This window comes from Pinus tabuliformis, chromosome 2_1, assembly GCF_031772625.1.
Source record: "Pinus tabuliformis cultivar Carrire ecotype Pingquan chromosome 2_1, CPIR1, whole genome shotgun sequence".
In the NCBI taxonomy this organism is placed as follows: Eukaryota; Viridiplantae; Streptophyta; class Pinopsida; order Pinales; family Pinaceae; genus Pinus; species Pinus tabuliformis.
In genome coordinates, this window is record NC_142299.1 from 533,721,491 (window position 1) to 533,733,558 (window position 12,068).

At 37.4% G+C, this 12,068-nt stretch overlaps 1 pseudogene; it reads left to right on the forward strand.

Annotated features, from left to right (window-relative positions):
* The first annotated feature begins 267 nt into the window (after positions 1 to 267).
* LOC149201371 (uncharacterized) lies at positions 268 to 847 on the forward strand (annotated as a pseudogene).
* The last annotated feature ends 11,221 nt before the right edge of the window (positions 848 to 12,068 follow it).

Consider the following 12,068-nt stretch of genomic DNA (forward strand, 5'->3'; position numbering starts at 1 on the left):
AATCACTGGCACATCCTTTTATATAAATTTCACAACTTTACGTTTTAAAAACGCAACGTGGACAGTTTGTATTGAACTACATGGGCGGTGGTTGCAGATTTTGATTAGCATGCAACAAACTGTGTAACAGCAGTTTTTGATCTCGTCTCAGATCTAGAGCCGAGCTGAAAAATGTACTTCGAACCGTTATTTAAATTGATTTTTAACTGGATTAATTAACCTTGAACATATTTCGGATCGCATTGATTAATCAATCTTGAACATATTTTGGATCGGTTGTATCCGTTGAACCTTGAGCAGTCTGTGTAAGAATGGGATACAAAATTCAATGAGATATTGGGTCCTCGTGTCAGGCGATTTGCATATTGTTATCTGCTCTATGACAGACACAGTTTCAAGATTTAAGTCAAGGGCTGCGTTTTGGGGAAAGGTTGTTAACTTGGTGTTTAATGCCATCCTTAAAGCCGGCGATATATAGATTTGTTGGTTGCAGCAGGCCTGCAGCAAAAGATCTTTCTCTTGATAAGATTCGTCGCATATTTCAAGAGGTGCTAGTAAAAAAATAATTTTCCAGTAGCAACGTATGGATGTAGATAATGTGCTTGCTGATGGCCGGCCTTTCATTTGTGGCAACAAATTTACAGTTGACTTGACATTTGCTGCACTTGCTGGTCCTATACTATGCCTAGTGGGATATGGCACCTATCTAGTACCAACAGAAGAACTTCCATCGGAGGTGGCTGAAGTTAACCTTTCTTTAAAAAAGACACTAACAGGGAAGCACATATTGAGGATGTACGAAAATGAAAACTACAGGAAAGTGACTTCAAAGGTGCTAGTGAGCTGATTCAGTGCATTTACACCTCGACTTTTATATTCGTGCGTATTATTGGCAACCAATATGGATTTTAAGTAAACAGCATATAATTTTTCTTCTTAGGATTTGCATCTTTTAAGCAATTTGCTTTCTCTTCATACAGCAGTACTTTGATAAAGGACCAAGATCTATTAAACTTCGTATTTTGTTTTCTGAATGTTGCTATCTCTGTTGTTATTTGAGCAAGTTCAAGTTGCCTAAACCTATAATACGGTCTTGGCATAGTCATGGAACATTCAACCTTGATCGTTGTGCCTTTTAATTAAACACATTTTTCCCAAACTGTAAATATCGAGAACCAACTAATAAGGCAACTGTTCAGTTGCGAGTAATGAGATTGACAGAATATAAAACTGTATACAAGGGTTCTATTCTTGTTGCGGTCTGCCTCATCTGAATGGCATTTTCTAAAATATACCAGGTAATATGTAAGTCTCGGTGAAACTTAAATAAATACCTCAAAGTGGGAACGAAAGCTAAAAGAAATCCATCTTATATAGTGCAGCCCAACCTTGAAGTGTATTTCTCAAAATGACTTCACAAAAATTGAGAACTACAGGAAGTGAGTATGTAAATCCTCATGTATTTCAGCTTTTATGATTATCTCTAAAATATAGCTTTTAATCATGGCATTGGGACAATATCATTGGTATGGAGGTCACTTCAACTATGTCTTTCGTGCTCTTTTTAATGATAAAAATAAAGCTTTGCTTTTAAAAGTTATGATAGAAGTTAAAACTCCAGTTTCCCTGTATATCAATCTAGTAATTGTGCAATTCCGTTTATGGATGGCATCATGTGTATGGGACTACTGGTATTTATCGTGTGCAGTCTCCAGTCTTCAGGGGTAAAATTTTATTTCAAAATAAAATTAGTGGATGTGTTTAAAACTTTAAACTATCTTTTAATTTTAATGGAGTCTTGTATAGATTTTGAAAGTGAAAGTAGAGAAGTATTCAAGACACTAGAGTCAATAGGCTTTATTTGTTGCCAGTAGATGTCGCATTTTGACATGTGCCAATGGACACTATTTTGAATTGGTTTTAACTTTTAACTTAATGTGTGAGCATACTACAACACCATTTCAACTCAATTAGAGTGAGCATGAAACTCACTATACAAGTTAAACATGAGAGATACTTATCTCAATTTGATTTGGGAAACTGAGTTCAGGACAACTAATCTCCACCTAACCATAGACAATTTGCAACCAGGTCTCTCTTGTAGTTGTCACCCAGAGTTGGATTCCAAGGCTTGAGAAGGTTGCTCAAAGGACAAAAGAAAATACCCCAACTAAACCAAGGACTTTAGAGGTTCCAATCTACCTCCACCCTTCAGCTACTATAGGTAATGAGCCAAGTAAGGGAATCTAGAGATATACTACCTCCACCCTTCAGTCACAAATGGCTCAGGCACAAGTTGGTCCAAGGAATCCAAAGGTCTACTATGTAATATCTAGAATTCATTGCCAAATTTCCCCTCTAGGAAACTACATGAATGACCATGATATTCCATGTTGGGTCCCTATAATACTAGTGATTACCCCATTACTATTGTAGTTTTACCCCTTATTTATATTGTTGTGCCCCTATTACCCCCATATTGTTATTTCTGTGCCCCATAGAATCCCTCTATTGTTATTTTTGTGGCTTTATATTATTATTGTTAGGTCGGTTGGATTATATTATGACTCCATAGACTCCTATATATAGAAAGGAGGTTTTGTCACTTGAACCATCCAAGAATTGTTCATTTATGTAATGTAAAGGAGGTTGCCCCCTCGAAGAGGCTGAATTCTAAGGCGTTGATCTATCTTTTCTATCTTTTCTTGAGCTGGTTTCATAACATTTGGTATCAGAGCTTTGGATTCTAGGGTTTCGCTGCTCCAAACAGGTCATCGTGGCATTTTCGCTATAACTTTTTTCTGTGACGTTTCAGAAGTCGCAAAAAAAAACCCATTTGAGAAGAAATCTCGCTGAACCTTGGGTTCGAATTTCAGATCTTTTCGAGCGATATTTACGGAGATATGATCTGAGGAAGTTGGTCTTTTTGCAGACTCCTGAATTACATTCAAAACAAGTGACCTGGGGAAAATCGTCATAACTTTCTCTCTGGGGATCGGATTGAAATTTCGTAAGAAGCTACAGAAAGAGGACGAACTTTAGTTTCTTGTATGCATGTTTCAGATTCAAAGGTTGAAACAGTGATTCGTGGCACGTCGTACAAGTTCACTCTACTGAACTAGTCTAAAAGCAAGTCACTGTGGGAGATTTCACATAACTCTTCCTTGGAGAATCCAATTTGGGTCATACTTGTGGCATTGGAAAGAGGACATAGAGGGCTACTACAGCTCACAAATTTAGAACTAGATGATTGGAAAGTACAGAGATACATCAGAAGCAATATCGAGCTCCTACAAAGTGAAAAAAGGTGTGTAGATTTTCTTAAATTTTTGCTTAAGCTTGGTTTGAAAATTTATTTTGAAGGAATTCAAAGGGCATAGTAGAGCATTATTATCGGTAACTGATGCCCCGAGGAAAGAAAATGCAAACACCTAGTAAGGAACCTGAAAGCTCTAGCATGACTCATGAAGAAAAGGAAGAAATGCAACATGATATATCAAAATTACAAGACCAAGTGAAACAATTGTCCCTTGCACAAAAAGGAACAGAATCTAAGATGGATGGTTTAAAGAAAGATGTAGAAGCTAAGATGGATGGTTTAAAGAAAGGTGTAGAAGCTAAGATGGACTGTTTAAAGAAAGGCGTAGAAGCTAAGATGATTTACATGGAAGCTAAGATGGATGAATTGAAGATAGATTTGAAGACAAACATGGACGAATTGAAGATAAATATGAATAAGTTGCTACAAGAAATGGTCCCTAAGGGTGAAAGGGTACTAAAGGAAACTCATGATGAGAACAAAAGAAATGTTAATCATGATTCCATAGATGCTAATGTTGGATTGAAGAATCACCATATTCCAAAAATCGATATGAGGAAGTTTGATGGCAAGGATCCCGCCACATGGATATTACAGATGGAGCAATTCTTCGATTTCAATAATGTGCAAAACGCACAAAAGGTACGTATGGCAACTGTATATTTGGAACCAAATCAGTTTGTATGGTATCAATGGCTTTGTTCTCGTAAATAATTTATCACTTGGGCAATTTTTACGGAAGAATTGATAGCACATTATGATGATACAAAAAGCAACACTTTTTTTAGCCAGTTGATAAGTCTCAAACAAAAGGGTTCAATAATGGAGCACATTGAGGGGTTCCAAAAATTGAACATAAGGGTAAAAGATATTCCAGAGGAGCATAGGATTGATGTGTTCATAGGGTCTTTAAAGGATAATATCCAACATGATGTCCGCCTTTGGGAACCTGATTCATTAGAGAAGGCATTCAGGTTAGCAAGAAAAATGGAAAGCAAAATTATGGCAACTAGGAAGCATACCACTCACAACTATAAAGACGGAAGTGTTGTTTCCCCTAGTCTTCCACAACCTACAAGGTTGACACCACAAAAATTGGAAGAAAAAAGAGCAAAAGGGCATTGTTACAGTTGTGATAGCAAATACACAAAAGGTCATAAGTGTGCTGAGAAGAAATTATTCTACATAGATTGTGAAGAGGAAGAAGAAAAGGAGCAAGAAAGGTCAAAAGAAGAGGATATACTCCAGGAACAAAGCCTAGATGAAGAACAAATAAATCCGACCATATCTTGTAATGCATTGGCAGGAATTACCACTCCTCAAACCATCAAGATAGAAGGACAAATCAAGAAGAAAAAGGTAATAGTGTTGATTGATTCAGGAAGCACCCACAATTTTATTCATTGTAGGGTAGCAAAAGAATTGAATTGCTTCCTATATCCAGCACCAGAGTGTCAAGTGATGATTGCAAATGGAGGAACAATAAATTGCTCTGGAAAGTGCCATAATATCAAGCTATCCATGGGAGAATATGTATTGACTAGCCCAATGCTTTCCATTCCAATGGGAGGTGCTGATGTTGTACTAGGAGTCCAATGGCTACAATCCTTGGGTACAATAGCTTTTAATTTTCAAGAACTTTTCATCAAATTTTCTATGGAAGGAAAGGAAGTTGAATTAAGGGGTATTGCAGGGAAACCAGGAAAGATAATCAGCTCTAATGGCATGACTAAGCTTCTTAAAAAGGAGCAAAGAGGTGTAATTGCACAATTATGTTCGTTAGATGTTTCCACATTGGAATCATCTATTTCTCCAGATCTCCAAAAAGTCTTGGACAATCATTCCAAGGTATTTGAGACTCCTAAAGGTCTCCCACCTATGCGTGATCATGATCATGCTATTCATCTGATTCCAGGAAGTGTTCCTCCAAACATCAGGCCGTACAGATATCCCTATGCCCAAAAAAGTGAAATTGAACGTATGGTTGCAGAAATGCTAGAGGCTGGTATAATTCAACCGAGTCAAAGTTCTTTCTCAGCTCCAGTAGTATTGGTGCACAAGAAGGATGGATCATGGCGCATGTGTCTGGATTATAGGGAGCTCAACAAGCTCACTATTAAAGATAAGTTCCCCATTCCTGTCATTGATGAATTACTGGATGAATTGCATGGATCAATTTACTTCACCAAGTTGGATCTTCGTTCGGGATATCATCAAATCAGAATGAAGATTGAAGACATTCCGAAAACGGCATTTAGAACTCATGAGGGTCATTATGAATTTTTGGTCATGCCTTTTGGCCTTACCAATGCACCTTCAACATTTCAAGGTTTGATGAATTCAATTTTCAAACCATTCCTTAGAAAATTTGTGTTAGTATTTTTTGATGATATACTAATCTACAGCAAGTCTTGGAAGGATCATGTTGAACATGTTGACAGGGTGCTACAACTATTGGAGGAGAAACAATTATATGCAAAAAGATCCAAATGTTTCTTTGGAGTCCAGGAGGTGGAATATTTGGGTCATATTGTATCTCATGAAGGAGTTAAGGTAGACCCTAGCAAAATTAAAGCCATTAAGGAATGGAAAATCCCCACATCCATAAAGCATCTGCGAGGATTTCTTGGGTTGACAGGGTATTATCGCAAGTTTGTTAAGAATTATGGGAGAATAGCAGCACCTCTAACAACATTATTGAAGAAAGATTCATTTTCATGGACTCCGGAAGCAACAAAGGCCTTTGAACATCTTAAAGAGGCAATGTGCCAAGCACCGGTCTTAGCTACACCGGACTTCACAAAAACCTTTATTGTGGAATGTGATGCTTCAGGAAATGGAATTGGTGTTGTTCTAATGCAAGATGAAAGACCCGTTGCTTTTGAAAGTCGTCCAATCAAGGGAAAGTTTTTAAGCAAAGCTATTTATGAAAGGAAATGTTGGCAATACTCCATGCACTTAAGAAATGGCGACCCTACCTAATGGGAAGACACTTCAAGGTAAAAACGGATCATGATAGCCTTAAATACTTTTTAGAACAAAGATTATCCTCTGAAGAGCAACAAAAGTGGGTCACAAAGATGTTGGGTTATGACTTTGAAATCATCTACAAAAAAGGGAAGCAAAATGTGGTGGCAGATGCACTCTCAAGAAAGGATGAGGATGTGGAAGCATTGTTGTGTGCCATTTCTATTATCCAACCAGATTGGATAAACGAAGCAAGGGAGGAATGGAAGAATGACGAAGAAGTGTGGGCACTTATTCGAAAGCTACAACAAGATTCCAGTACTTCTGATACATTTAGCTGGCAAAATGTTTCGTTATGGTACAAAGATCGCTTATACCTCTGTAAGAATTCCCAGCTAAAACAAAATATTCTTATGGAATTGCACACTTCTCCCTTAGGAGGGCACTCAGGATTTTTAAAAACTTACCACAGGGTTAAGAAGGAATTTTTTTGGGATGGCCTTAAATCATATATTCAAAAGTTTGTGGCGGAATGTTTGGTTTGTCAACAAAATAAAGTTGAAACAATTAAGACACCGGGTCTATTACAACCTTTATCCATTCCAAGCCAACGTTGGGAGGAGGTTTCAATGGATTTTATCACAGGTTTACCCAAGTCTGACGGAAAGAGTGTCATCATGGTGGTAGTTGACAGACTTACCAAGTACGCACACTTTTGTGCATTATCACATCCATTTAAAGCCAGTACAGTTTCTAGTGCATTTATGGAAACAGTTCAAAAGATACATGGAAACCCAAAGATTATTGTAAGTGACAGAGATCCCATTTTCACTGGAAATTTTTGGACAGAATTATTTTCTTGTCTTGGTACTCAGTTAGCTCATAGCTCATCTTATCATCCTCAATCTGATGGCAAACTGAGATAGTAAACAAATGTTTGGAAGGATATCTTCGTTGCTTTGTATCTGATAAACAGACACAATGGGTCAAATGGTTGCCTCTGGCTGAATGGTGGTATAACACTTCCTTCCATACAGCAACAAAAATGACCCCATTTATGGCACTTTATGGGTATCAACCACCATCCATCACATCATATCTAAGAGAAAATTCTAAGGTTCAGGCAGTGAAACATCACATCGAACATCAACAACAAGTCCTCCAACTCTTAAAGGATAACCTCGTGTTGGCACAAAATAGAATGAAACAACAGGCAGATCAACATCACAGTGAAAGAAGTTTTGATGTAGGTGATTGGGTATTCCTACGGCTACAACCATATAAGAAAATGTCCCTAAAGCAAGCTAAGAAGGATAATAAATTATCACCAAAGTATTATGGTCCGTACAAGGTGTTGCACCCAGTTTTCCATGTTTCATGTTTAAAGAAGGTTATAGGCGACAAGCTCCCAATTCAAACAATATTGCCAGAACTTGACGAAGAAGGAAAAATTATATTGGAACCGGAAGCAGTCACAGAAACAAGAACTCGACAGCTACGAAATCGATCAATTTCAGAGTATCTTATCAAGTGGAAGAACTTATCCGCTGAAGATTCCACATGGGAGGATGAGAATTTTATGCAGAAGTATCCGAAACTACTCAAGCGTTGAGGACAACACTTTTTTGAAGGAGAGGGGCATGTTGGGTCCCTATAATACTAGTGATTACCCCATTACTATTGTAGTTTTACCCCTTATTTATATTGTTGTGCCCCTATTACCCCCATATTGTTATTTATGTGCCCCATAGAATCCCTCTATTGTTATTTTTGTGGCTTTATATTATTATTGTTAGGTCGGTTGGATTATATTATGACTCCATAGACTCCTATATATAGAAAGGAGGTTTTGTCATTTGAATCATCCAAGAATTGTTCATTTATGTAATGTAAAGGAGGTTGCCCCCTCGAAGAGGCTGAATTCTAAGGCGTTGATCTATCTTTTCTATCTTTTCTTGAGCTGGTTTCATAACATTCCAACATGAGTTCTCAAAGTTCCAGGTTGTTATTCCATCATCTTTGGTTATGTTCTTCATGTTGCTAATGGTCCTATACTATCACGGCTACATTGGTGTTGCCTCCTTGTTCCACTTCTCATAATTTCACCAGCGACATTTTTATTACGCCATCCTACACATAATGGCTGCTCTTCTTACGTTACATTTCTACGTTTCTCTTCTATGCTTGTGTGAGACCCTACAACAACCTTATTTATCTATTATTAAAATGTCCACCCTTCCTCATCCCCTCTATATTTCACTTTGTTCATGATGATATATTGCCAACAACCCCCTACGAATTGTATTTTGAGATTTTCCTCTTGTGCTGACTCTCACTCTACCTACGTACCTCTAGTTTCTCGAATTTATTTTTCCTTTGTTGCTTACCATGCAGCTTTTGCCCAAAGAAAAAACTCTTTTTTTTTATGCTTCAATCTATGGTATGTTTCTCAATTCATTCCCTCACTTCCTCTATTTTAATTCACTTCAAACCTTCGCTTGTGCTCATTTGCCTATTCCTATATCTCCAAATCCACTTCATATTGGCTAATTCCTAGTCTGTCCCGAATCCTTTGACCAATCAACGTCGATCCACCTATCTTTTTGTCCCCTGATTTTTCTGTTGGTTTTGCTTTAGCATCCTTGGTTTGTTTGTGTCTACCTACAAGAATCTTGCAAGCTAATCACCATATTTCCACTTAATCATGTGTCCCAACTTTATTGCCACCTATTAGCCTCCATGGTTGTAATAGCAATAATAAGAACCAGAGATATCCCAAGTAGTAATCCCTCTCAGGCCTAAAATTTGTCCCTTGACTTAGCCCATTTTTTATTTAATTTATTTATAATTCTTATAATAATTATAAGGGTGCCTAGGGCTATTAAAATGTATTTCTCCTATGATGAATTCCATAGAAATGACTTCCCACTTCCACTCAAGAATGGGGATTGGCTATAACACTCTGATTGGGTGTCTACACTCCACCTTCACTCGCTGGCACACCAAGCATATGGCAATATAATCAGCAACATCTTTTTTCATGTCTATCTAGTAGTACATCTTTTTCATAGATGTTATCATTTTTTATAAATGGGATGACCTGAATAAGGCCTTTTATGAAAATCACCAGTGATGAGCTTCTTCAAGGCACCCATACAAGGTATATACCACCTGCTTTAGAACTTCAACAAACCAACATCTGTAAGTGAGTAATATTACACAATACTCCATATGGTCCTTGCTACAAGCATTCCTTCACTTGTTGGTAATGCTCAGCCTGATGCATTTCGTCATTGATCCTTCCTTAATATTGACCTAGCTACCAGATGAGCCACTTGTAGTCTTTTGTTGAGTGAATCTGCTACTTTGCTTTCATTTTGTTTGATATATTTTATTTCAAAATCAGATTCACTAATCAAGGATATCCATCTTGCTTATCTCGCATTCATCTTAGGTTGGTCAAATAAATACCTCGACCCTCCATGATGTGATATTAAGACAAATCTCCTTCCTAGCAAGTCGTGCCTCCACATTTTCAATGCATGCACTATGGTTGCTAGTTCCAAGTCACGAGTGACATAGTTTCACTCATGCTCATTCATCTTGCTTGACCCATAAAAAACTACATGTCCTTCTTGTATTAGGGCTCTAGCAAGCCCTTCCTTGCAGGAATCTATACAAACCACAAACTCCTTTTTTGGGTATGTTATTATCAATATTGGTACATGTGTGAACAGAGATTTCAATTGCTCAAAATTGGTTGCACGCTCTAGTGTCCATTGGAATTTAGCTATTTTCACTGCAATTTTGTGATTGGATGCCCAATCTTTGAAAAAATATGAATAAATCTTCAATAATACTCAACCAATCCCACGAAAGATCTAACTTTTGTCATGTTCTGAGGAGTAGGCCATTCCATGATAGCTTTGATCTTTTCTAGATCTACTACTACCCCTTCCCTGGAAACAATGTGTCCCAAGTACTGAACTTGTGATTGAATTAAATCACATTTTTTGAGTTTGGCATAAACCTTGTTCTCTCTCAATAACTGCGAAAACGATCTAAATATTCCTCATTCTCCTCCTCGGTCTTAGAATAAATGAAAATGTCATCTAGAAAGATAAACACAAACTTATCCAAATATGGACTGAGAACGTTGTTCATTAAACACATAAATGTTGTTGGAACATTGGTGAGTCCAAATGGAAACACTACGAATTCATAATGCCCATACCTAGTTTTGAATGTTATCTTGTGGATCTCTTCATCCTTAATTTTACCGGATAGTACCTAGACCTCAAGTCTATCTTTCAAAACATTATATTTCCTCTCAACAAATCAAGTAATTCATTGATCTTATGCAATGGATACTTGTTCTTAATCTTGGTTTTATTTTATTGCCTATATTTAATACACAATCTCAATGTGCCATCATTTTTCTTCACGAATAGTACTAGAGCGCCCCACGGTGATACACTAGGTATGTGATCTGAAATCTACACGATTGATTATTTGTGTAATTTCACCAACATTAACTAGGTTTTTATTTATGTGAATGAATGAGGGAATTTGAGTTGTTAATATACCTTAAACATAAAATTTGAGAACTAAAAATAAGAATGAACAACATCAAGAAAAGAAGAAAACACAACAAACATTGATGACGGAGTTCGTCCCTCCTGGACTACATGTCTGGATTCGCTTCCAATGTCCATCTTTTATATTAGGAATGCTCCAAAAAGGCTTTTTACATAGAATTTCACCAACTGAACTGTTCACGTAGGCACTTCTGGTTACTGTAAAAAGGAAGGCCTCGGCCTCTGCTATCCAATGCAACTCTATGTTCTCAAAAAGGCCTAGAAATGGCTAACTTATGCTCAAAGGATCATTTGCAAGCACAAATAAAGTATAAGTTTGAGGCTCACTATTCATCTCCTCTGCCTTGGGTGCAATGGTAAATCATTTTATAATCCAAGGGCAGGTCCCAGGGTCAAACCCGCAGACCTCCCGGGCTTTGAATACATCTATATTATAAATATTGGCAAATATTTGTTATGTTCAAACCCCTTGGCACAATTGTAATTCAATACATGTCATATCGTTTAAATGAATTCGTTTTGGTGGATAGAGTAAACCCGGTGGTCAACAAGGACTCTGACCTGTGGCACCTAACCCTCGGCGGTGTGGCATTTGTTGTAACAACATTGTGCTGGACCCGTCAACTAAACCCCCGCGTTGTTGCACTGACGTGTATATGGTATATTTCTAACTGTACTCCGGTGGTGGTAATACACTACAAATGCGTGCCAACTATCCATGCCACATAACCGTTCCACCTCCTTGACGTTGTTATACCTACCATTCCATATAACTGCCAGCTCCTCCGCGATATTTAAATGCCATGCCAAAATTGTTTGTTATAGTGTAGCTCTGTTATTCGATGCTTAATATGACCGAGGTTTGGCGGGCCTACCGGATATGGCAGAACACCAACCTCTTTCCACCATTTTGAACTTTGTAATATAGTTTTTTTATATGGTTTTTTAAAACCATAGCACTTGATTTCATATATGCGCCCTCCATATATATTTATTTGCACCATAGTAAACCTTTTAACATAGTTTAATATATGGTTTGTCAACCATAGTTTTTTATTTTAAAAATCTCACCATGTACCTGTGATAGATATGTACCTTTAAACATATTGAACCCAAACTGAACTTTGACCTATTTTGACTTGACCACTGGCATGTGTCAAACTGTGTGAATGCCACTTGGCCAA